At 39.7% G+C, this 27513-nt stretch overlaps 1 protein-coding gene across 1 annotated transcript in view; it reads right to left on the reverse strand.

The window, feature by feature from the left end:
• The window catches only part of tnk2b (tyrosine kinase, non-receptor, 2b), a 119012-nt gene that overhangs the window by 73664 nt on the left and 17835 nt on the right, over positions 1–27513 (reverse strand). The gene's annotated exons all lie outside the window — the stretch shown is intronic.

Consider the following 27513-nt stretch of genomic DNA (forward strand, 5'->3'; position numbering starts at 1 on the left):
TATCTCTGAATTATCAAATGCACTAAAAGACAACAAAACTTGAAAAGGTTTTGCCACAAACTAAACTGACTGGCTTCTCTCCTGTATGATTTCACGTGTCTCTTCATATCTAACTGTACATTTAATTATGAGTATGCACCGATTTAAAATTGTATTGGTCCGTTTTTCAGATTTTTTGTAAGTGTGACCTGCCGATAACAATTTTTGCAGATTCCAATTTTCTTTCAAAGAACTATAATTGACAGCATATACAAACAAATATCTACTTTTCTGCAATGCAACATGTTATTTTCATTTTTTATAGGTTATAGGGGTATTGAATTAAGAAATCAACTTTCCCTTGAGCTTTTTTATATATTAAAGTTCATGGTAATATAAGAATATCCTGTAACTTTCAGATCTGAAAACATCCTTGTTAGTCAAAGAAAAGCATTTATAGACACCAGGCCAAGAAAACGATCGTGCGCCTCATTCTGACTTCATGGTATTGCGAAACACCACCTCTACAGAATAATGGAGCTGTTCGGATCACGCTAGCAAGCAGCAATACACATGCCGAAGAAGATAGCAAGATATTACGCTATTCCTGGTTGTGGAAGAAAACAGTCGCTGCATAAGCTTCCTCCGGGTCCTAATATATTCATGTGGGGAAGACCTCCGCGTGTGCGCTTCATTTTACTGTGGAATTGTTTGTAAACAGGACTCAGGTACTGGATTTGCAGCCTTCTATATTGGATTTGATAGGAACACACTTATGTGAGTGAAACATTTTTTTAATGTAATAGTATTGCATTGTTATAGATCGTTTTGATTATATGTACATATCTAACAGAACATACCTTTAGCATGCTGTCACATGCTGGAGAATCCCTTATATTGTTAGGTCATTGCAATTCGGGGTCAGACTTGGACATGTATGAGCCAGGGCTCGCAAAGCCCAAGTGAGTCTTCTAGATGGGCAACTAAAAGCGCAAGCACGTCGGCAGGCGGTGAATCTCAAATAGGGAAAAAACATTCCTTTCTTGATCTGCACTGTTCACTCTGACATTTGAATGGGCCCACGCACTTGTGTGTGTTTGTCCCTTGTTTGCGCTTATATCCACCGATCGGGCAGGCCAAGTAATACAAAAATAATATTCCAATCAATTGAGGGTGGATGAGAAATAAAGCATTGTGGGAGGATAAAGACATTTACGAGCCCTGTGATCGAGAGAATTCATTCCCGTTGGCGCTTTCAAAACAATCCCTGCCTCATGTGAACTGACGGCAGGGAGCTAAAGCTCATTAAATATGCAAATCGTATCCAATCCTAACCGTGCGTTCACACCGCCACCGGCGAGAGCGTCAAAATTCACTCTTGCCGCCCTGCCAATGAAGCTGTAGAAAGCTTTGTGGACGCACTGCCGCTCTGATGTAGATCGAATGTTTTTTCTTTTTTAAACTGTATTTAAAGGAGCCGCAAATCAAACAAGCATGTTGATTGATAGACTGACCACAAGTAGGGTATAAATTAACCTCATTAAATCGTTTAAATGTGAAAGTAAGAATGAATTGCATACCCGCTGAAAAACGAGTGTTCTAGCGCCTATAAAATAGTGTTGCACGACGTCTTAACAAATTACACATCACTATGATTGATCTAGTCATAAATGATAGGGAAACCCGCACAGCAATGATCAACTTCTCTTACATTTTGCTTGGGAACTAATGTGGTCAGAACCAAAGTTTATAGGCCTGCGTTCTCTGTATTTCTCTCAAGCCGAGCACTTCTACATTCCAATTGGTTGCCGCCGGTTGCCTCCGAACATCATCATAGCTCATTACCATAGAGTTGAGCTGATTTCAACTCTCCTCGACGCCCAAATCGTCCAAGATGCGCCGCGCCCATTGAAAATGAATGACTTCCGGCCACCTTGCTGCTCTCGCCGCCGGCGGTGTGAACGCACAGTAACAGTGGCCATTTACTTCCAAATCTCCAGTGCGGCACGCCCATTAAAACCCAGCATTCAGGAGAGAGCTTCAAAACCAGTGTAGAAAATAGCTTATTATTTATTCATTATGTTTTTCAATGTAAAAACCACACAAACGTCATTAGTTGACCTCAGACAACAGTATTAAAAAAAATTAAAAGCCAGTTCATGACAACAAGATCAAAAGAAGATCACTTCTTTTTTTACTGATCTTGAAGATCTTAAAGTTTCTGTGTATATATGACAAGAGTTTTGTCTCAAATTAAACAATAAAATGTTCATAAAGTGACTCTCAGAGCAGCCATATAAAAGTTTATGTTCATGTCGTCATATAGTAACACCGCAAGTGTCACACATGCTTTGTGTTATAAACATATTTGCGCATCAGCGCCATTCATTCATTAATTCATCCATTTAACAAACTATGCAAACTATGAAAGTGTTGCTGTTGATTATCATTTCACACGTCAGGCTTTTATGGCTCATAAATGCAATTCAATGATAATTGAGATATGGACAAATAAATGTTTCCCAAAAGCCTGTTATGTCATATATGACATTTACATTAACATGGAAAAAGTTAAAAGAAATTAATTTTTAACATTAAAAAAAATGGTGTATGAATAATCAAATAAATCTGATATATAGATATCACTTTGTTGTAATACACATTGCCAAACAAACATTCTTTTTTCCAAAATATGGAAATGTATTCTTTTATATTCCCAAAAGGGTGATGTATCCTGCAAAAAATAAGAGTCATGTTTTTATAAAAATATAAACAATAAACAACAAATTATGAAATTTTACTGATTAATTTGTATGGTCCAAAGCAGAAATTATTGTTTGAATATAAAAATAAAGTGGAAAGAATTTGAAATCTGAGACCGTGTTTCATATCAAAAGTAAGCTTCAAAGTTTTGTTTATTCATCAGCTGAAAACAGCATCGCCTAAAAAAAATCAATTCTGGGGATTTAAGAAATCGATAATGGTTCTTCATATGAGAATCAATTAAAATTCATTCTATTAAAAAAAAAAAAAAAAAAAAAAAAGTAAATTAAACAGGAAACCCTGACAATTTGAAAGCTTTATTTTTTTATTTTTTTATTTTTTATAAAAAGCAACCAAGCACAAAACGTATTGTGATACGTATTGTAAAGCTTTATTCACACATCAGTTAAAAAAAAACAGCGGACTAAAAGATCAATTCTTAGAATTTAAAAACTCCCTGTTGTTAAAAATCAACTTTTTAAATGTTCTTTATTTGTCTGAGGTGTTTTTAATATGCTTAAAGGGTTAGTTCACCCAAAGATGAAAATTCTCTCATTAATTACTTACCCTAATGTTGTTTGCCACCCGTAAGACCTCCGTTCATCTTCGGAACATAAATGAAGATATTTTTGTTGAAATCCGAGGGCTCAGACAGGCCTTCATTGACACCAATGTCATTTCCTCTCTCAAGATCCATAAAAGGCACTAAAGACGTTGTTACAAAGCCTATCTCACGACAGTGATTCTACAATAATTTTATGAAACGACAAGAATATTTTTTGTGCACAATTTTTTTTTAAATAACGACTTATATAGTGACCGGCCACCGTGGCGGGTAAATAAAAATAGCATACGGTTTCCCCTCTTTGTAAACTTTGTTCAATGCATGCGAGTGCGGCCGTATGTCCGAATATGACCAGTCGTTTTCGCCGTCATTACCTGGATGTAGTACCAGAAGATTCGAATACGAACTCGCGCGCGCGCTGAAAGAAGATCAGTCACTGTGCATCATCCGAGAACGCGCACTCGTCTCACAGCGCGCAAATATTGAGTTCTCTTTCAAGTCTTGCACTTAAATGGACAAACTCACACAAAAAGTATGTCAACATGTCCATCTTGATTAGTATCCAAGCAGACATAGTCTGAATATGCCTCAAGTGAACGTTATAAAGTGGAGAAAGAAGAGCATATCCCTGCACTAGGTCTTAAAGGGGCAGTCGCCTTTACTGCTGTCGGTTTAATGTCAAACAAAAGGACATCACTCACTGCTCTTGAATAGCTTTTGTAAGTTTAATAAGGATTAATCTTTAAATTTAAACAGTTAAAATATGCAGTTATTTTACATTTGATTACTTTATTGAATTTCTGTACCTTTCTGCAGGCCATTAGGCCTGTACATTAGCTATTATTAAATGTACACATGAGTGAGGTCAAGTTAAACATTTTAGTTTGAATTGTATTTTATACTGTGGATTGTTGCAATGTGCTGAATAAATATTTGCATAATTTGTAATTGCATAAATTAATATTAAAGTTTCAAATATTAATCAATCGCAATGCCTTGATTTTTAGTAGTTACACAGTCACAGCATTAGCCATAAATGCAATGGTACTAATAGTTAGCATTATTTCTTTTGGTGTTTCGGTTTCGGTTCAGGCCAAGAATTTTTATTTCTGTGCATCCCTACTGAATGTTCTGCTCGGTGTGTCGTCAACACGCTTCAGAAGATGCCAAAACTAATAGTTTCATTGATCAGGAAGCAGACAAACTGGCTAAACCAACCGTCTGCTAGCTGTCTCACGTCACCAAAGTCAGCTAAATCCCAGCACATAGAGACTCTTTCACCTAGATATTATCACATAGAGACTGTGTCTGTTCCCCGAATTAGTAAATACAAAAAACCATCAAAACCATTCAACAGTAAAAATTTAATTGATGTCCAACAAATAAACAACAGATATAATACGGATGAACAATTGATAAAGCTTGGGTTGCTGAATATTCGATCCCTTTCGCCAAAAACGCTTGTTGTCAATGATATGATTATAGATCATAACTTAGATGTGCTGTGTTTGACAGAAACCTGGCTAAAACCTGATGATTACATTACTTTAAATGAGTGCACCCCCCGAGATTATTGTTACAAACATGAGCCACGTCTGAAAGGTAAAGGGGGAGGTGTGGCTGTAATTTATAATAATATTTTCAGTATTACTCAGAAGTCTAGTTTCAAATATAATTCCTTTGAAGTTTTGGTGCTTTATGTAACACTGTGTAGTGTAAATGATAAATCCCTTCTGACATTTGTGTTGGCTACTGTATACAGGCCACCAGGGCACAATACAGACTTTATCAAAGAATTTGCTGGTTTTGTATCGGAGTTAGTATTAGCTGTAGATAAAGTACTAATTGTTGGGGATTTTAATATCCACGTAGACAATGAAAAAGACGCATTGGGATTGGCATTTAGAGACATTCTAAACTCTATTGGAGTTAGACAACACGTATCAGGACCCACTCATCGCCTTAATCATACTTTAGATCTAATAATGTCACATGGAATAAATGTTGATACTGTTAAAATTCTGCAGCAGAGCGATGACATCTCAGATCATTACCTAATATCATGTATACTTAATTTACCTAAGGCTGCAAAGCCATCCCCTCGCTTCAAATATGGCAGGACGATAACCGCTGCGACTAAAGATTGCTTTGTACATAATCTTCCTCATCAGTTCCATCTCCTCAGCATTACAGATAGCCAAGATGAACTTGATGCTGCAACCGAAACTATTGACTCTCTCCTTACTAGCACTTTAGACATAGTTGCTCCCCGGCGCTTAAAGAAGATTAAAGCAAATAATCCAACGCCGTGGTACAACGAGCACACTCGGGCCCTTAAAACAGCAGCCAGAAAAATGGAGCGCAGCTGGAAGAAAACAAAACTAGAGGTTTTTCGCAATTTGTGGAAAGAGAGCATGATTGCATACAGAAAGGCCATAAAAACTGCTAGATCTGCTTATTTCTCATCTCTTTTAGAAGAAAACAAACACAACCCTAAGTATTTATTCGATACAGTGGCTAAATTATCAAAAAATAAAGCTTCAGCTTCTGATGTTTGTAAACAACACAGCAGTAATGACTTTATGAACTTCTTTACTAGTAAGATTGATAATATTAGGAATAAAATTATAACCATGCAGCCGTCTATTACAGTATCACTTCAGACAGAGCATTGTAGGGTCACTGAGGAAAAATTACACTCATTCACTGCTATAGGAGGAGAAGAACTGGCTAAACTTATTAAATCATCAAAATCAACAAAATGTATGCTTGACCCTATACCGACTAGGCTATTAAAAGAGATACTTCCAGAGGTCATAGATCCTCTGCTTAATATCATTAATTCATCTTTGACATTAGGATATCAGGGTATATGCAGGAATCCTGAAGTTAATTTCAATACCTTTTTAAGACTTTTTAAAGACCTTCTCAAAATATTTTAAGACTCCATCGCACTTCAAGTTCTAATCGGCAACAAACCTTTAACTTAATAAACAGTTGTAGTCGAATGTAGACTTTAAATCTCTATCGTAGGCCAATTTCGTATCATTTATATTGCATATCTGTTTCGCAACATAAGGAGGGCGACACATTCCCTAACTGCGCATTTCGCAAAATACATGACGTCACCCGTAGACGGCGCGCACCAGGGATGGAAATTAACTTTTAAAGTCTACCACTCAATGTTTTTACAGCCACTTTTTTGTTTTTAACTGACAATGTGTAACTGCATGTGAAAATTAATACTACAAGCTCTACAATACTTAAGCAGTTTATTTAATCTCAAGTCTCAATGAAATACTGACATTTTCTCTTTCTCGCTTATACACACACAAAACATGAACTGATATACATTTCATTAAATAAGTAGGGCTCTGTGTGCTCTTTTTTTACCTGGATGAGGCATTTGGAAGATTTGCGGTCTTTTATGGCTTCCAGTTTTATGGTTTTTAGTCCCAACAAAGAAAGCGTGTTGATAACACACCGAGCAGAACATTGTCAGTAGGGATGCACCAAAATAAAAAATCTTGGCCGAAACCAAAGCCAAAAACCGGAAAATAAAATTCAAACTAAAATGTTTAACTCGACCTCACTCATGTGTTCATTAAATAATAATGTACAGGTCTACTGGCCTGCAGAGAAGGACAGAAACTGAATAATGTAATCAAATGTAAAATAACTGCATATTTAACTGTTTAAATGAAAGATTAATCCTTATTAAACATATAAAAGCTATTCAATCAAGAGCATTGTTTAATGTCAAACTAAATATAAGGACATCACTCAGGCAGCAGTAAAGGCCACTGCGCCTTTAAGAGCTGAGGCAGGGATATGCTCGTCTTTCTCGACTGTGCATACTATACAGTTCACTTGAGGCATATTCAGACTATGACTATGTCTGCTTGGATACTCATCAAGATGGACATGTTGACATACTTCTTGTGTGAGTTTGTCCGTTTAAGTGCAAGACTTGAAAGAGAACTCAATATTGGCGCGCTGTGAGACTCGCGCGCGCTCTCGGATGATGCACAGCGCCAGATCTTCCCTCAGCGCGCGCGAGTCTCACAGCGTGTCTTCACGCGAGTGATGACGGAGAAAACGACTGGTCATATGCGCACATACGGCAGCACTCACATGCATTGAACAAAGTTTACATAGAGGTGAAACAGCTCGGTAGGTGAAGCGAGTTTACCCGCCACAACTCAAAATCAGCCGCATTTGGCTGGTGGTGGTGCTAATTTCCACCCCTGGTGCGTGCGCTCCCAGCCGATCTCAGACTGAGCGCCCCGTTGTTTTTTAATACTTACGGGGATGAAAATAAATATATTCATAAATACGTTTTGGAGTCAAACTCTTTTGACAAAGCTTGAACAAAATTCTTTCAAAATTTAAGACTTTATAAAGCCGTGATAAGACTTTTTAATACTTTATAAGGGTCTTAAATTTCCCAAAATTGATTTATCACCTTTTAAGACTTTTCAAGACCCCGCGGATACCCTGGATTTGTACCGAAAACTTTTAAGTTGGCTATAATTAAACCACTTATTAAAAAAACGCAACTTGATCCTAAAGAATTAGTCAATTACAGGCCAATCTCGAATCTACCGTTTCTATCAAAAATACTAGAAAAGGCCGTGTCTTCACAATTATGTTCTTTTTTAGAAAGAAATGGTATATGTGAGGATTTCCAGTCAGGATTTAGACCGTATCATAGCACTGAGACTGCTCTAATTAGAGTTACAAATGATTTACTCTTATCATCTAATCGTGGTTGTATCTCTCTATTAGTGTTACTCGATCTTAGCGCTGCATTTGATACTATCGATCACAATATTCTTCTGAATAGAATCGAAAATTATGTTGGCGTTAGTGGAACTGCTTTGGCATGGTTTAAATCGTACTTATCTGACCGTTATCAGTTTGTAGCAGTAAATGAAGAGATGTCACACCGATCACAAGTTCAGTATGGGGTACCGCAAGGCTCAGTGTTAGGACCGTTGCTTTTCACCCTGTATATGCTACCACTGGGAGATATCATTAGGAAACATGGCGTTAGTTTTCATTGTTATGCTGACGATACTCAGCTCTATATTTCCTCACGCCCGGATGAAACCTACCAATTCACAAGATTAACAGAATGCATAGCTGATATAAAAAAATTGGATGAATAGTAATTTTCTGCAACTTAATTCAGATAAAACTGAATTTTTAATTATTGGACAGAAAAGCTCCACAAGTAGTAACCGAGAATACTGTCTAACACTTGATGACTGCTCTGTCAAGCCCTCGTCGTCAGTGAGGAACCTGGGTGTGCTCTTTGATACCAATCTTTCATTTGAAAGCCACGTTTCTAGCATCTGTAAAACCGCATTCTATCATCTTAAAAATATAAATTACGGCACATGCTTTCAATGCAAAATGCTGAACAGTTAGTACATGCGTTCATGAGCTCAAGGCTAGATTATTGTAATGCTCTACTGGGTGGTTGCCCTGCTCGCTTAATAAACAAACTCCAGCTAGTCCAAAATGCAGCAGCTAGAGTTCTTACTAGAACCAGGAAGTATGATCATATTAGTCCAGTTCTGTCAACACTGCACTGGCTCCCTATTAAACATCGCATACATTTTAAAATCTTGCTTATTACTTACAAAGCACTAAATAGTTTAGCTCCCCGGTACTTAAGCGAGCTCTTAACGCATTATACCCCATCACGTCGATTGCGGTCTCAAAACTCTGGCCAGTTGATAATACCTAGAATATCTAAATCAACTGCAGGCGGTCGATCATTTTCCTATTTAGCTCCTAAATTGTGGAATAGTCTTCCTAGCATTATTCGGGAAGCAGACACACTCTGTCAGTTTAAATCTAGACTAAAAACACATCTCTTTACTATGGCATACACATAGAACATTTTTAACTTTCATTATTCAATTCAATTGACTGATTGTTAGGCTGCATTAACTAGGTCAGCCGGAACCGGGAACACTTCCCATAACACCTGATGTACTCGTTACATCATAAAAAGAGTGACATCTACGCTAATGTTAGTCTCTCTGTTTATCCCGAGGTTTATCCCGGATCTGGGCCCTGTCCGGATCGGATGGTGGACCTGCCTGGACATGACCAACGCATCCTGGAGTGTCTGCTGAGCCGTGTCAAATGGTGTCTCCTCCGAATTTGCCTCACTGGCACGACATGCTCAAAACCCGTCTTCGGCGCAATAATTCTGATCTTTCATGTATTCATACTCTTGTGTAATTGACGCCCCATCCTAAATAAATCTGTCTCTTCCGTGATACCCTGAAAAATTTGAATAATCCGATCTAATATGATTTCCGACCTGTAAGGTTGCCAGAATAATAATCTTACACGGTGTGTTAATAGGCCAGAGGAGAACTGGCACCCCGACTGAGTCTGGTTTCTCCCAAGGTTTATTTTTCTCCATCATGCCCCGATGGAGTTTTGGTTCCTTGCCACTGTCGCCTTTGGCTTGGCTTGCTCAGTTGGGGACACTAAAAATATGATTAAAGTTATTCAACTTATTATACAAATAAAATATATGAATTAGGTCTTATTTAATTCTATAAACTATAATACTGATCTGCCAACATTGTCGCTATATGATAAATTAAAATAAGCTGATAACATCACTGTTTTCTCCAGTACGGCTGTACAGCCAAATCTAATTTTGTCGCAATATTACCCTGTTTGACACTGTGAAGCTGCTTTGACACAATCGTGATTGTAAAAGCGCTATATAAATAAAGTTGATTGATTGATTGACTAAAAACCTAAAACTGGAAGCCATAAAAAAAAAAAATCACGAATCATCCAAATGCCACATCCAGGTTAAAAAAAGTAGGTTAATTGTAGTATTAATTTTTCACATGCAGTTACACATTGTCGGTTAAAAACAAGAAAGTGGCTGGTAAAAACATGGAGTGGCTAGATTTTGAACTCCACCAGCCACAGTGGCCGGTGGACAAAAAAGTTAATTTCCATTCCTGATGTCTTGTCTTCAATGAGCCCAAAAGGGCTCATGTCACACCTCTTTTCATCTCTCTGCATTGGCTACCACTCACTGCCCGCATCAAATTCAAAGCTCTGACTCTTGCTTATGGATCCACCACAAGCTCAGCACCCGCATACTTCAACTCACTCTTACGAGTCTACACCCCCACCAGAAGCCTTCGCTCAGCTAACGAGCAGAGGCTTGTGGTACCATCACAGAGAGGCATGAAATCCCTCTCCAGAACATTTTCATTCACTGTTCCCGGTTGGTGGAACAATCTTCCGTCCTCCTTACGCATGACAGAATCACTCACTTCATTCAAAAGACAGAAACAAAACTCATTTCTTCCATGAGCACTTAATCTTATTATAAAAAAAAAAAAATCTAACTCTTCCTCCTATTTTTCTGTTTTCCCTCCCTATTCTAGTTTTTGCTACTCTGAGTAATATTAAAATCTTTGTAGTTAGGACACTTTTTGCGTTTCTTCGCCACTTCAAGACAGATCGCTTCCTGTACTCCTCAGTTGTAAGTCACTTTGGATAAAAGCATCTGATAACTGCTTAAATGTAAATGTAAATGAATCAATACACCGATTCATAACTGTCCGAAACTTTGTTTTGAAATCGGCCAATTACTATACAAGTCGTTTAGATTTTTTGCACACAAAAACTATTCTAGTCGCTTCATAAAATTATTGTAGAATCGCTGTCGTGAGATGGGCTTTGTAACAACGTCTTTAGTGCCTTTTATGGATCTTGAGAGAGGAAATGACATTGGTGTCAATGAAGGCCTGTCTGAGCCATCGGATTTCAACAAAAATATCTTCATTTGTCTTCCGAAGATGAACGGAGGTCTTACGGGTGTCAAACGACACAAGGTGTTATGGTCCTATTTATTCTTCTTTTTCATTACCATTATTATTATTATTATTATTATTATTATTATTATTATTATTATTATTATTATTCTTTATTAGTAATATAATGAATAGTCATTATTTAATATATATTTTATATATTATTATCAGCATGTTTATTGATTGTGGTTTGATTTTCTTCTGAGGGTGAGCTCCACCCCTGTACACCTGTTGCTCGTTTGTTAATGATGTTTGGAGTTGGATATATGAGGAGAGAAAGAGAGGAGACAGGAAAGGACCTGAGTGCGTGCTGTCGTGTGATTCTGGCTGCCTGACCGAATCCCGTTACTGGATGAAACATCGTTGGTGACAGCCTGTGTTCCTATGGGCTTTGTGTGTATCCTGACATCGTGGTAGCTGACCAGCTGTGACGTTTGTCTTATGTTTTTCTCGCAATTATTTGTTATCGTTTTGTTTGTTTGTTTATGTTTGAGCCACTGGGGCGGCAGTGGCTCAGTGGTTCATGTAGGTTGTCTACAAACCAGAAGGTTGGTGGTTCAATCCCCGGTTCCACCTGACCAAGTGTCGAAGTGTCCGTGAGCAAGACACCTAACCCCAGCTGCTCCCGACGAGCTGGATGGCGCCTTACATGGCTGACATCGCCGTCGGTGTATGAATGGGTGAATGTGAGGCAAAAATGTAAAGCGCTTTGGATAAAAGCGCTATATAAATGCAGTCCATTTACCATGTTTGAGTTGATATCGTTTCTTTCTTTGTAATACTTGACACGTGAGCGCCGTAGGGTCATTAATAAATGATTTTCAATGGCACTTTCTGTTTCGCGTGTCCTTTTATGTTGCGTACCCCCTTTTACGGCCATTCTTCTTAGTGGGGTTTGTAACATAAATGGGGGCTTGTCAGGGGTCGTTCAATTATGAGTAATTGTGTCCCGAGAGTTTAGTTGTAGGTAATTAAATTGATTTGTTTGATCCAGATTGAAGGGTTGTCCTACACATACTTTGGTTATTTAGAGTGAGTCAACAGGACTGTGCTTAGCGCCCGTTCTGGCTACGACTTGCTGTTTATTGTTTTCTTCATTATTTTAGTTTGTTGTGTTTGGAGGTATTCCGGGGGAGAGAGTAATCTCTTAATCAGTACCCTCCGAAGACTAGTTAGGATTGAGTTAGACTACTGGGTAGGTAGGTAGGTCCGGAGTGCGTGTGGATTTTCCTTTGTGTCCACTGTTGTGTTTTTGCTTCCATTTGGCAGCTTTTGACTTAAACAAATTTATAGATCACCCTAGTGTTGAGGGGTTAGAGACATGTCAAAAAAACGATTTGGTTCTGATCGCTCAGCACTATGAGGTTTCTGTTTCAAGAACACAGCGTAAAGCGGCGATAAAGGCCTGTATTGTTTCTGCTTTGTTCGATCAAGGTTTTTTTCTCTGCGATGGAGGCTCTTTCGACCAAAGCAGCTGGTCCAGTGATAAGTGCAGCAGGAAGTCCTGCTGTCGAGTTGCCGGTCGGTGTCCAGGTAACTCCAGTGGCTGTGGGCGGTGAGGTAGGTCCACCCTTTTTCCCTGCCTAAATTTTAACCCATTTCTCTTTCACCTGAGGCATCACCTTGCGTTCGTTCAGATTTGCGCTTGAAAGTTTGTTTAGCTCGTCTACAATTTGAGACTAAAGATCGAGCCCAGGCGAGACAGGATGATTTAAAACGTCAGCTTGAAATGTACTGAATTGATGCGGATACAAAAGGGTGTCTGCGGCAGGTAGAATTGCAGGCTGCTCAAGAGCTACCTTATCCAACGATTTCTAAAACACCTGTAAGTTTGAGTGATAGCTCTGAAGCTGAGGCGGGTCCATCAAATTCGAGTACTGTTTCTAATAGCCCTGTTTCAGCAGGAAATGTATCAGAGTCTGTAGTTTTGCCTGCCGTACATTTTGAAGTGACTAAACATATTGCCCTGGTCCCACCTTTTCGTGAGAAAGAAGTTGAAGCTTATTTTCAAGCATTTGAACGAATTGCGAGTGCTTTAAGGTGGCCAACTGAAGTTTGGGCCTTAATGTTACAGTGTAAATTAATGGGTAAGACACAAGAAGTGTGGGTTTCTCTTTCATTAGAGGAAGGTATCCAGTATGAGGCGGTGAAAGCGGCGATTTTGAGGGCGTATGAGCTGGTTCCCGAGCATTATCGTCAGCGTTTTCGTACTACGAAGAAATTAGTGTCCCAAACTTATGTCGAGTTTGCTCGTGAAAAAGGAATTCTGTTTGATCGTTGGGTTAAGGCATGTTAGGTGGTGGATTATAATGCTTTGCGGGAGCTTATGTTGATTGAGGAATTCAAGAACTGCATTCCAGAGCGCACTGCTCTGTATTTAAATGAACAGATAGTTAGTACGGTGCAGCAAGCTGCTGTGTTAGCAGATGAATATTCCTTGATGCAAAAGCATTTGTTTTGTAAACGTTCGAATGATGCTGTAGGTGCAGTCCTAAACGAGACTGTTGTTGAGGCGAGAAGTAAATGGGTTCCTACTAGTCCGAAGTCTGGGATAGAGTGCAGATATTGTCGAAAAATGGGACATGTGATGGCTGACTGTAATAGTTTAAAGCGGAAACAAGAGAGACGAGATGAGAGACGAGATGTTTTGCCAACCGCGAGGTTCCGTTTTGGTGAAAACTGTATCGTCCCCTAATTCTATTCTTGATACTTGTTTTCAGCCTTTTTCGTGTTTGATGGATGGGTGTCTTTGAGTGATGGGATCGAAAGTCAAAGACCAGTACGAATTTTGAGTGACACTGGGGGGTCTCAGCCATTTATTTTATCAAACAGAGTTTTCTGCGTTTTCTAAATGTGAAATTGGCACGATTGTGCAGGGCATTGAAATGGGGTTTGTAACCGTTGCTCTTCATCGCATATGGGTTACTTCTGAATTAGTGTCTGGATGTTTTGAAGTTGCAGTTCGGCCCTCGTTACCTGTGAAGGATATTGATTTTATAATGGGAAATGATATTGCCGGTGGTAAGGTCATGCCATTCGTTGAAGTAACTGAGGTTCCATGTCGAGATATGCAGTCTGATGTACTTGCTGAGACTTTACTGGATGTATTTTCAGTTAGTGCAGTTATGACCCGAGCACAAGTTAAGCGTGACGTTTTAGAGAATACTAACCTCAGTGATTCTGTTTTTTCAGACATTTTGGGGAACAATGTATTTCCAGAGTCTTCTGATTGGGTTAAAGAGACGAGTTCACCCGTTGGTTTGGAGGTGGCTGCTGATGCTGCTGCCATCACACGCAAAGCCTTGATTGAGGAGCAGGGAAAGGATCCGACCTTACAGAAATGCCGTGCTAGTGCTGCGGACGAATTCTTGCCACTGCGCAATTCACATTTCTATTGGAATGACTCCGTGTTAATGCGGGAATGGTGTAATGCACTGAGTGAATGAGCACGTGGATAATTGGAGTGTGGTGCATCAAGTTAAGTGTTAAAGGGGGGGTGAAACACTCAGTTTCAGTCAATCTCATGTCAATCTTGAGTACCTATAGAGTAGTATTGCATCCTTCATATCTCCGAAAAGTCTTTAGTTTTATCATATTTATAAAAGAAATATGGGCTGTACCGAGTCTTTCCGGAAAAAACCGAGCGCCTGGAGGCGTATCGTGTGGGCGGAGCTAAAGAATGACGAATGTGCACAAAGCGGTGATGTCCTCAAGCGTGGAGAAACCCATCGCTATCTCAGCTAATACAGATAATGATCCACAATCAAATCTGAGGCAGAAATAAATTGAACAGGAGAAACGGCAACATCAGGATGTCCGTCTCTGTGGTATGTACTGTATTTAGGGGCCTTTGTGTGTCTTTACGCGCAGTTTATGAGGACATGATTCGGTTTATGGACTATTGTATGTGACTAGACCTTAGAGGTAGCAAGCAAAACGGTTTTGCACGTCAGAGTCAGACTAGTGTTATACAGAACAACAATGGAGTAACCATTAGCGCATTTGAATGACGAAGCACGCGATCGTATCGTTTACTGATGTTTACTCATGCGACGGTAGCCAATAGCAGAGACATTTGAAGTTGATTTACTCACCGGCTGCTTCCAAAGCAGGACCGAAACTTTATCGCTGGGACCGCTCTGTCAAAAACACACTTCTTTGGTATGATTTGGTGAAGTCCTGTGACAGCAGTGACCGTGGAAATCCACTTTGCGACGCGACTGAAGTGATGCCTTGAAGCTTCCCGTCATTTCTGCGTTCAAATCGGTTCAAATGCAGCGCTGCCTTCCCGGAATGCTGTGCTGAAGCGTTGAAGTCGCTCGACGTCAACCATAGGAATAAAGTGGAGCGCGGCGCGTCATAAGTGTTCACGGACGACTGGATCTGCACCTGAGAGACTGTTTACGGCGTGCATTTCCTCTCTCTCCCTCTAGTGACGCGCGCGCCCCCTTCCGGGAGAAGAGCCCGTACAGCCCATACAAGGACCTTCCGATCTATTTAACGTCAAGTAGACCCATACTCGAAAAAAACTTGCCGAAACTTGTGAGAAACCGGAAGGAGTATTTTTGACACAGAAATACTCCATCAAACGTCCAACATTAGTTTTTGAAACTTTGTCTATGTTTAGGATGGGAATCCAAGTCTTTAAAGGTATAAAAAGCTCAGTATGCATGAAACAGCATTTCACCCCCCCCCCTTTAAGTCGGTGTCGGTTAAAGAGTGATGTCTCTAAATATTGTAAAATGTGCTATATTTGTCAGGTGGGGGAAAAGCCTAATCAGGTGGTGCCCCCTGCTCCTCTCTGCCATATACCCGCTGTGGGAGGGCCGTTTGAACGTGTGTTGGTAGATTGTGTGGGTCCCCTTCCCCACACTAAGTCTGGTTGTAGATATTTATTGATGATTATGTGCGTGGCTACTCGATTTCCAGAAGCGATTCCTTTAAGGAGTATCACTGCTAAGTTGGTGACAAAAGCACTCACAAAGTTTTTCACGACTTTTGGGTTACCAGGAGTCGTGCAAACAGACCAGGGGTCAAATTTTTTATCTCACATTTTTTGTAATGTGTTCAAAGCTTTAGGAGTGTCTCACGTAGTGTCATGTGCCTACCATCCTGAGTCTCAAGGGGCTTTGGAACACTGGCATCAGATGCTGAAAGTGAGTCTGCGTAAGTACTGCATCGAGACAAGCATGTGAGAGGAGGGAGTTCTTTTCGTTTTATTTGCGGTGAGTGAGGCACGACAGGATTCTTTGGGATTTAGCCCTTCAGAATTAGTGTTTGGACACGAAGTTCGTGGGCCTTTAAAAATGTTGAAGGAGGAACTTCTCTGCATGAGTCCTTCTGAGAAGGTGAATTTGATAGATCTTGTTTCTCGTACTCGGGAACGTTTACGAAATGCTTGTACTGCGGCGAAAAGAGCTCTTGCTCATGCACAGACGAAAATGAAGCGCTGTTTTGATCGGAAGGCAGTGGTGAGTTTTTACCTGGGGAGAAGGTTTTGATATTAATTCCTATTCCGGGGTCTATGTTCGCTGCACGATTTTCAGGACCCTACGTGGTTAAAAGCAAAGTGAATGAGACTAATTATGTAATCCATACTCCTGAACGGAGGCGAAAAACTCATCTATGTCATGTAAATATGTTAAAGCCGTATTTGTCCCGTACTGAGGTTCAGGAAGAAATCAGTGACGTTTCTAATGGAATATCGACCGAGTCAAAGGAGAGCGTGTCGTTGCTTACTGGCACTTTGCCTACGGATGACGGGGATGATGGATTGGGGGTATCAATGGAGGTGGTTGTTTGAAGAACTCTGAAGTTTTATCCACACTTCCTTCTCAATTATAAAACTGTTGGATAGTTTTTTAGAGTTGTTCAATGATGTTCCTCCGGGTACTTCTGTTAGGCCATCCTTAAAAATATTTTGGTTTGCAGTAACAGTAAAAAAAATGTAAAAAAGGGTCGGTAGGTAGGTCTATATTTTTTTTTTTCAAATTTTAATACAAAAAAAAATGTACATTTTTGGTGATGGTGATTACGTAGGTATGAATTTAAACAAATTGGCATATCGTGACATCACTGACTGGGTCTTCAAGCCGTGCCTTCGGGCGTGTAGGCTAATTGCAGGCTTTATAGACCACAAACAGATTGAAATATTTGTCAAAAACATGTTTATTGCATCAATTTCAGGTGCATTCTTTAAGAAAAGGGTCCAACCACCAGCTAGCTGTCATTGACTCAAAGCTGTCAACCCTCCCTTTTTTTCCGGGTTTCTCAGGTATTTTAGCTCTTTTCCCGCTGTCTTCCCGTTTTAGTATTTCCCCGTAATATGTTTCTTATTTTTATGCTCGATTGTGTTAACTCAGAACACGCAACTATCTGTGTCTCTGAAGTGGCTTGCACTTCTTGCCAGACCAACGCATCTGGTGATATAGACTAGTGCATTTGAATATTAAAAAGCAAAAAGTTGTTTTTATGAATTCAATTAATTAAGTCTATAACCAGCTATTCAATCAAGAGCAGTGAGTGAGTCCTTATCTTTTGTTTGACAGACAGCAGTAAAGGCTACTGCCCCTTTAAGACCTAATACAGAGATATGCTCGTCTTTCTCAACTGTATAAAGTTCTCTTAAGCCATATAACTTACAGACTGTCTGATGGATACTCATCAAGATCGACATGTTGACATACTTTTTGTGTGAGTTTATCCGTTCAAACGCAAGACTTGAAAGAACTCAATATTTGCGCGCTGTGAGACGTGCGCGCGCTGCGCACAGAGACTGATCTTCTCTTACTGCAGAGGGTTCTCATTCGCGTCTTCTGGCGAATATACTGGGTGATGACGGCGAAATGACTGGTCATACGGCAGCACTCGCATGCATTGAACACAGTTTACAAAGATAGACCGTTTTGCCCACGTTTTCTTTTATTATCGCTGTTGTAGTGCACGTGTATCCATCGACAGAACCATACATAAAGCATTATTTTTCAAGTTACAACCAGTGCCGCCGCTCGCACCACGCGCTGGGGTCGAGCAGAACACACGCTACCCATAGCAAAGCGTTATGACAACGACATTTCAGACTGACAGGGACAAGATAAACGGCTTTTCCACCATTTGTTACTGTTTTGTACACGTTGTCATATTAATTATAATTCAAATTCTGTTTTATTCGCCACAATATAGTAATGATAAATGTTGAGAGGGGCACTTTTGATTAATTTTCAAAAAGGGCAGGGGCTCTAAGCCCTCCCCTCTGCAGTGCACTTGCCTGGTGTGTGTGACGTGTCCATGGTCCTGACTCCTGTCACACAATGCGGCGAAATCTCCGACAGGGCTTTAGTCTAACGTTACAGTGAATGAGAGTATGAGCCGAAACGAACGCACGTGCAGGCCATGTGACATAACATAGATGACGTAACGGGTTTTTCTATAAACGAAAGAACGTAGCCTTCGTTTTTATGGCCCAGGCAATTTATACATTTATAATACTTACTAAAATATAATTCATATTATTTTATTAATGTTGTATTAGTTGTTTGAAGAGTAAAAAAAGAAATTGGTCGGTCTTAAAGCCAATTTACAACCGGCAAGTCGGTCGGACTAAAAGGGAAAAAAAATAAAAAATTGAGTCGGCCCTAAATTGACAGGGTCGGTCGGGTTACGGCAAACAAGAATATTTTTAAGGATGGCCTTATCGCGCATGGTATTAGGCCTGATGCCTTTCCGTTGCCGTGTATTGATGACTGCATCGATAACACTGGCACTGCGAGATATATTACAAAGCTTATTGGCAGGTACCTTTAACTAAGCGCGCTTCCGCGATCTCTGCGTTTACGTTTACAAAACTCTGATTCTTTTCTTCACAATATACGCATATGGCCTTTGGCCTGCGAAACGCACCTGCAATGTTTTAGCGCTTAATGTCCATGGTTTTGGGCGAAGTTCCTAACTGTAATGTCTATTTAGATGACGTAGTCGTCTATTCGTCCACCTGGGCTGATCATCTATCGAGTTTGTATGATGTGTTTCGCCGTCTTTCTGCTGCATCTCTCACGTTAAACCTGAAAAAATGTGAATTTGCTAAGGCTTCTGTTACCTATCTGGAAAACCAGGTCGGAAATGGGCAGGTACGACCCCTGGATGTTAAGGTGGTCGCGGTTCTTGAGTATCCGATTCCGACTACGAGGCGAGAGCTGCGCAGATTCCTCGGAATGGTAGGATACTTCCGGTGTTTTTGTAGGAATTTCTCGAGGGTTGTGGCTCCATTGATTAGACTGTGTAGTCGTAAAGTTGCTTTTAGCTGGACTGATGAGTGTCACCAGGCATTTTGTCTGCTAAGTCTTTGCTTTGCAGTGCCCCTGTTCTTTCGGCTCCAGATGTGTCCGGTACGTTCCAGCTGGATGTAGACGCCAGCGCCGTTACGGTCAAGCTATTTTACACAGTCCTTTTAAATATGTAATTTTGGTGATAAAAGAGGAGTTTTAAAGGATAAAATTGGTTTAAGAAACGTTTTCCCACTGCTTTAAGAATCGATACTGGTTCAAAGTGAGAGTCAAGTAAAATTGAGAAATCAATATTTTAAACTCAGCCCTGGTCACCACCCTCATGCTTTCTTCATTGCCTTTAACAGGCTGCATATTGCTGCATACATTTCAAATATTTATAATGTACTCCCTGTCAACTCCTATGAAAGCTGATAATATCACTCCTGCAGACTGCTGATTGTACTCTGACGCCAATCTGTATGAATACACTTACACACCCACATACAGCTCAGACCTTCTGGGAATGAGCACAGCACTGAATAGCTCACAGCATTTAAAGTTCATTTGAATGTGCTGTAATTATTTCACTGAGACACCATTCAGCTGTGTTTATCATAACCTGCATATATGTTCTTCAGGACAAGCAAAAACACCTGTGAAAAACATATCTTTCCGGCCTCATCAGAATGTAACCTTTTGACAAACTAAAACTTTTGGCATATTTTGCTGATAACTTAAAAAAAAAATGTTGCAGTTAGTGGACAATATAAATAATAGTTGTTTATATATTTTTGCACACATTTATGTTTTGTTTTATATTTTTACAAAGAGCCACATTCAAATTAATGTCATGTTAATGAAAAGTGTATATCTGGACCATTTCATTTCAGCAACCTCAGACCTTGCATGCATTAGTTTTCTCTTTGTCACTTGCAGCGGGATCAGAGAAATATCCCCTCTGAAAGAGCAAGTTGAAATATCCACGAGAAATTGCATCACTACATTCACCGGTCTGGCACTTCTATCAGGTGTGTGAAAAGTTCAGTAAATTTGCAACATCATTGTGAAGATATTCCAATGACAGCAACTCTTCAGCAATGAAAGGAAACAAGTAATTGCATTTGTTTCAGTATATTGGATCCATGCATTTGGTCTAACATGTTGCTTGCCAATAAATAGAGTTGTCAAGACAATCTCACCTTTTTTATACTTAATATACATTGCTGTTAACAATAACTTAAAAATCTATAAATAACACTACTACATTATAAATAGAAGGATTCAAATAGACCCATGGGGTATAATGCTTCTTTGTGAATAAAGAAGCATGATGAGCGAGTATATCATGATTTATTTTTTTTCAAACCGTGTTGTCGTCTTATCCTGAATCACTATGGTTAATAAGTGTTTATATTCCCGCTGCGAATTACCACAATAACTGCACGACTCAACATCGACACAAACAGAGAGAAGTAGATCCGGCTACAATGCTCTTCTGCAAGTTGCATGTGGTTCTATTTATTTAGCACCAAAAGTTACAGATTGCTATTGCTCCGAGTATTGGCATGATTGCATATGTGATACTGATCTTGTACAAAAGTCCAATAGACAAGTCAATATCAAGTAACAACGATTAAGCCATAACACTGTCTATTTCGTGAAAATCAATGCCACAGAACTGATGACATCTCCAAGGGACTTAATTTAAATGAATCTGCATTTTGAACAAAGAATGACTCAAATATTAAGACTTGCCCCCACCTACTGGTGGTTTTATTTTCATATTTATACTTTGCATGGACTTTTTATTTAAAATATCAGATATATTTAATACATTCATACAACATTATTTACCCACGAGCTGCATTAAACACTATGCAAATGTGTTTTATACCTCTTATAATGGTTAAAATGCCCCTGGACATTCATTTAAAGGGACAAATATCGTCCTGTAATGGCAAAGTTATTGTTGGAATGCGTGTTATTGATCAGTGCACAAGTGCTCCTAAATTTTTGACTGTGCTCCTAAAAAATGTTTTATTAGGAACACAAGTGATCCTCAAGAAAAATGTTAGCATAGAGCCCTGGAATAAAGGCTTAAATAAATACAGTTGCAAAAAAAAATCTATATGTGAACCGCTTGCAGAACCTTTGAAAATTTGAATAATTTTAAAGGGATCCCCTGGTGTTGAGACTTGTATGGCTTAATATAACATAAATGATGTCTCTTACTGAATTATGTAGTAGAAAACCCATGAAAGATCTACGTTATTTTAAAAATCGATTTTGTATTTGGACCATGGGCTGCGCCATTTTGTTTGTGTTCTAGGTTGATGACGTAGAGTGGTTGAACTCCTCAATCAGCTGGCATTACCCGTAGCTATTTTTACCACAACGCAACTCGAAAATTGTTTCAGAGTTAAACAAAACCAATCAATTCCTTTGTAATTATACTTAAACCACACTCAAACATACATGTGCACACAAACTCACCTACACAAGTCACAAACAGATCGGCGGGCGCGCACACGACAGGCTCTGTTTCAATCGAGATGTTGGGCTGCTCAGTCTCCACGACAGGGGCTGAATCTGAAATCGACCCTATACCCTTAAATAGCGCATTATTTGAAGGGACGGACATTTGTAGTGTTGTCCGACACCATAGTGGACATGTTCGAGTGCAGTCATTCAGTCTCACGTTCCACCGCAATAACGAGTGTACAGCCGATTTACAAACAGCTGTCCGACTTCACGCACCCAAACATACATGTGCACACAAACTCTCTCTCTCACACAGACTCACACACACCCCAACAGATCGGCGCGAACACACACACACACACCCCAACAGATCGGCGCGAACACACACACACCCCAACAGATCGGCGCGAACACACACACACCCCAACAGATCGGCGCGAACACACACACACACGCACGCACTGCGTGCGCGCATACATAACCCTCAATCTATTCCCTGTGTCGATCCTAGATAGACTGTTGATAGTAGATTAACTGTAATGCCTAATGTGACCAGCAGAGGGAAATATCTAGGTAGGACGATGGGATAAAGTAACGTGAGGAAGAGAGGCAGGATGTTTTGGTGATGATGCATGCGATTGAGACAGAGCAGTCTGTCAGTGTGTGTGTGCGCGCCCGCCGATCTGTTTGTGACTTGTGTAGGTGAGTTTGTGTGCACATGTATGTTTTAGTGTGTTTTAAGTACAATTACAAAGCAATTCATTTGTTTTGTTTAACTCTGAAACAATTTTCGAGTTGCGTTGTGGTAAAAATAGCAACGGGTAACGCCAGCTGATTGAGGAGTTCAACCACTCTACGTCATCAACCTAGAACGCAAACAAAATGGCGCCGCCCATGGTCCAAATATAAAATCGATTTTTTAAATAACGTAGATCTTTCATGGGTTTTCTACTACATAATTCAGTAAGAGACATCATTTATGTTATATTAAGCCATACAAGTCTCAACACCATGGGATCCCTTTAACTTAATAAGAGGGATCATTCAAAATGCATGTTATGTTTTATTTCGTACTGTTTTGAATAAGATTACTCATTCTTACTGAGAAAAATCTTTAATAGGTTGTGACATTCGTTTGAGGTTACATTGTATTTATTGTTCAGTGGCTGGTCAGTTGAGCAACAAGATCAGATGGCAGCTCATCTAAATTCTCAAAGGTTAGGTGTCCTCGCGAGTTCGTTCGTTCAAGGTCGCTTGGCAAGGCCTTTCGCCAAGAGAAAGTAAGCCCGTTCTTTTCGTTCTTGGAATTTAGAAAGCCCTAGATTCGTTTTGCAATCTCTATATAAACTTTTTGAAGGACCAAAGTGGTAGCTGCGTGGACCTTCAATGGAGGGACAGAAATCTCTTAGATTGTATTGTAAGGAAGTATGTATTAAAGGGAGGCACTCCAAGATATCACTGCGTAGGCTGCTATAACGGTGTACTATATGTGTGTGTGTTTCGATGATGTCAGACATGATGCAGCAGACGGGCAGTGGCATGGTTGGGAGTTATAGTGGCCGATGGGCGGAGTCTGTGCCCAGTCACCAGTCAGTGGGAAGCTTAGGAATGCCACCAGGCGCCATGCCCTGAATCAGTCTGATTCACATGGCCACCAAACCTCCACCTACAGCAAGGAACAGGCAGTTCAGAGTCAGACACACCAGCCCATTCTACTCTCCAGCACACAAAGAACACTTTTGTTCACACACAAACATACACAGTGGTCCATTTCCTCTGCAGTCCTGGGTAACTTGTTGTGGGGACTGACGGCAGATGACTGACTTTTCCAACCGAAAGATAAACATTATGTAATTAGAGTTCAGGGAAAGGTCTGTGTTTGGGGCGTTGTGGGAGGAAACTGCTTTACCAAACTATCACTAATCATCTCATCACTGTAGGCGATCACTGTTGATTCCAACTTATGACAGAGCACAACTTCCAGACAAAATGACAACACACAGAGATTGCGTGCCTGTGCACATTTCAAAGCACTGACTGTCACTGACATCATAGTACCACGATTAGGGCACGGTGCCATGGCGTTCTGCAATCTGCATTCACTGTGCCACAATAATAGTAGCAGTCATTCACTGTACCACAGAGTTAAGCTCTCTTTAACAGTAAAGAGCCATATCACCTTTTCTACATACAGTATTAAAGCAAACAGTGGTTCTCTCTTTTTTTTTCTTTTTTTCTTTGAATCTAAAAAAAACATTCTTTGCTTTCAGCACCAACATTTTTACATAGATCTGGATTTTTGTAATAAAAATAAATGTATTAGCTGCAGTCAATTGCTTAAAATAAAATGCAAAAAAAATGTTTTTTTTAATAAAAAAAATTATTTGCCCCTAACATTAAAGTCTTTATATATATTTTATATTGTAATCATTTCACATTTAATCTCCAAATTAATGTAGAAGCAACATAAAGACAGTAGCTTATATTTAAAATGTTTACTTATTGGAATTTTATGAATGAAAGCCTCGATACCAATACCGCTACAAAAATGTATATGCAACCCAATCACACATAAATGCTTATAAATACTACGAGTGTGCAACGTCGTGGAATGTATACGCTCATTTTGGCGTGCATATGATACGCTGTTTTTCGCGTGCATATGATACACACTTTATGGCGTGTATATGACACGCTCTCTTGGGTAGGTTTAGGGTAGTGGGGTGGGGGGTTCATATGTATAATACGCCATGAAGTGCGTATCATATGCACGCCAAAATGAGTTTTGGCATATACATTCCACGACATTGCACACTCGTACTATTTATACGCATCCGGCTGCTCTATGAAAAACTATGAATTTTAGCCATTGATTAAAGCCATTCAGCATTACAGTATAACAAAGTTATACATTTGAATGTTTATTAGGCTACAACTTTATAACAACTTTTGAGAACTTAAAACTATTGTTAAATAAACACTGTGACAGAGGGGGCGTGGTTCTGCGAGGTCTGCAGCGGGAGAGAGAGCACAGAGCGAAGCGGCAGGTAAGTAGGTCAAGCACAGATGACGAACACCTGTTTCTGATTGCAGTGATTGGCGTGGAGAGCGCGCAGCCTAGATCACACGGCCCGATTTTTGCCCCGATTTTGAGTCGCCGACAGGTTTTGTGAAATCGTCGACAAATGCCCGCGATCACAGGCAAATCGGTGCTCATGCACGCGAGTGACAATCACGCAGTGTGAATAATCAAAGACGCGATCAGAGAGAATCGCAGATGAGTCGCCGACGCCGGTGAGATATTTGGCATGCTAAATATCTGGACCTGTCGGCGATTCAAACTCCTGCTGTGTGAACTGCGTTCTGACTGAAAATTACACTGACAGCTAATGAGAGAGTGAGATACAGGGCAGCAGGAGGTTCAGGGAGGAGTTATAGAGCAGAATTTCAGTATTTTAATAGATATATTTACAATTCTATCAAACAGAAACAAAGGCCAAACATTTGCAAATCCAGCCACAGCAGCAGCACATTACAAAATTTATTTACCTCATACTCATACCTCAAATATATTTATTTACCTCAAACTGTCTTTGCAGAACACAATCCTGGCTCCCTCTGTCTCTCCAACAATTTCTTCCGCCATAATCTTTTTTCTTTTTCTCCACAAATCAGCGCACATACAATTTGAAGCAAACGTTGTGCAGTTTATCATTTTTAATAACAATTACAAGTCTCACGTGAGAACTCCGGTCTGACGCACGTGATCTCGCGTTGTTTACTTGTCACATCGCACGTGTGTTTGGGAAACGTAGTTTGCGCACCGGAGAGAGAATGTTATCGGCGATTCTTCCTCTTGTTCAGTCGTCAAACCATCGTGCAGTGTGAACACAGCAGTGACTGAATGATACCCCAGATAGTCATGCAGTGTGAAAAGAGCGACCCAACGAGTTTGAAAATCGTGCAGTCTGAACTAGACTTAAGCCGTGGCCGGGAGAGAGTTGAGAGAGAGAGTTGGACTGGGACTTTGCGAGTATCATCTGCCACTGGAAAGAGAAACCGAACTGTTGAAAGAGAAACAGAGCGATCCATATCGAGGATATAGAGAGAGATACGCATTGAGCGTCTGTTTGTTTATTTTGTGAAGTATGAATAAAGAGAGCGAGTCCCAGTCAAAGCCGACCCCTGTCTTCTCCCTTCCTGACCATATTACGAACCCTTGTTACAAACACATTATAATAAAATGCAATATTTAGCTGAGGCATTGAATATTTCAAAGCTCAATTTATTCTATTGGGCCAGTCAGAAGAGTTTTTAAAAATAATTTTACTCGTCCTTTAAAAATACACAAAACAAGTTATTGTTTTTATTGTTTTTGACCCATGTAACCTGGTAAACAGCGCTTTAAGATTTTAAGTAGATCTAACAGGTAGGATAAATACAGAAATTGAATCAAGTTAATCAAACACGTCACAGTTTTCACTACATAGGCTTAATTATAATTAAATGTAGATTAATCATTATTAAAGAGTGATTTTCTAGCAGAGGGTTTATTAGGCTGCTGTCACTTTTAGACCTGTCACAGATCTCACAAGCATCCCATTTTCTCATTTACATTTAAGACTTAATAAGACTTAAATAACATACCTAACAAAACAGGCATTTTTGCATACATTTTGTGTTGTGTGTCCATTCAAGCACGGTCTGAAGCAACTTTCTGTGCACTTGAGTTGTATGTGCAGAAAGGAGACTGACAGACGAGCACCAGTACCACACCGCCTTCTCGTGTCTTATCGCACTCTGATTTTTTAAAAGCATTTGCATGAACAGGAGCATAATCATATAATGTAATGCCAAAGGATGGTGTAAAAAAAAAACAGATAATTCATTAAACTGAAAAAATATATATAATAATCATACGCGCTTATTAGCTTATGGCCCAAAAAAAATATCACAATATAATTTTCCATATCAGTCGATATCAATAAATATCACGATAAATGTAAAATCTTTATTTCTTTAAAGTTTAAAGGCATAATTTTGCTTCTGAGTGAAAGATGTAGAAAACAGACAGTTAACTGTGGTTTTAAACTATCCTTTATTGTTAAAACATGACAAACTTCCCAAACAGGTGAACAATTTATTAAAACTGAGGTAGATTTATTTATTTAATCTTAACTCATTTTTTTACTCTACAGTAGGGATGTCAACGATTAATCGATGATCGATTAATTGTCGATAAGACATTTGATCGATAAGACTTATCGATCATCGATTAAGCAGGGTCATGCGCATGCGTGCGGGTCAACCGCGAAACGGGAGGAAAAATTAAGCGAGCGTGCCCGAGTTCTACTAGGGACCATTTTAAAGCAGGAGTTACACCTTCATCATGACTGCAAGTCTGCATGTGCATTCGCAGCCTTTTGTTTTGTATAAATGTAAGTTGTAATATTGTGTTTATTTTGTGCAGGCCTATCTATAGCTGATTTATTTCATAAAGAATGCATTTGGTTAATAATTAACGTTAGAGGCGAGCAGTAGTAAAAGCGTGGCTGTGATCAGCTTCAGCGTGCAGCTCCAACAGCAATGAACA

Source organism: Pseudorasbora parva, chromosome 9, assembly GCF_024679245.1.
Source record: "Pseudorasbora parva isolate DD20220531a chromosome 9, ASM2467924v1, whole genome shotgun sequence".
In the NCBI taxonomy this organism is placed as follows: Eukaryota; Metazoa; Chordata; class Actinopteri; order Cypriniformes; family Gobionidae; genus Pseudorasbora; species Pseudorasbora parva.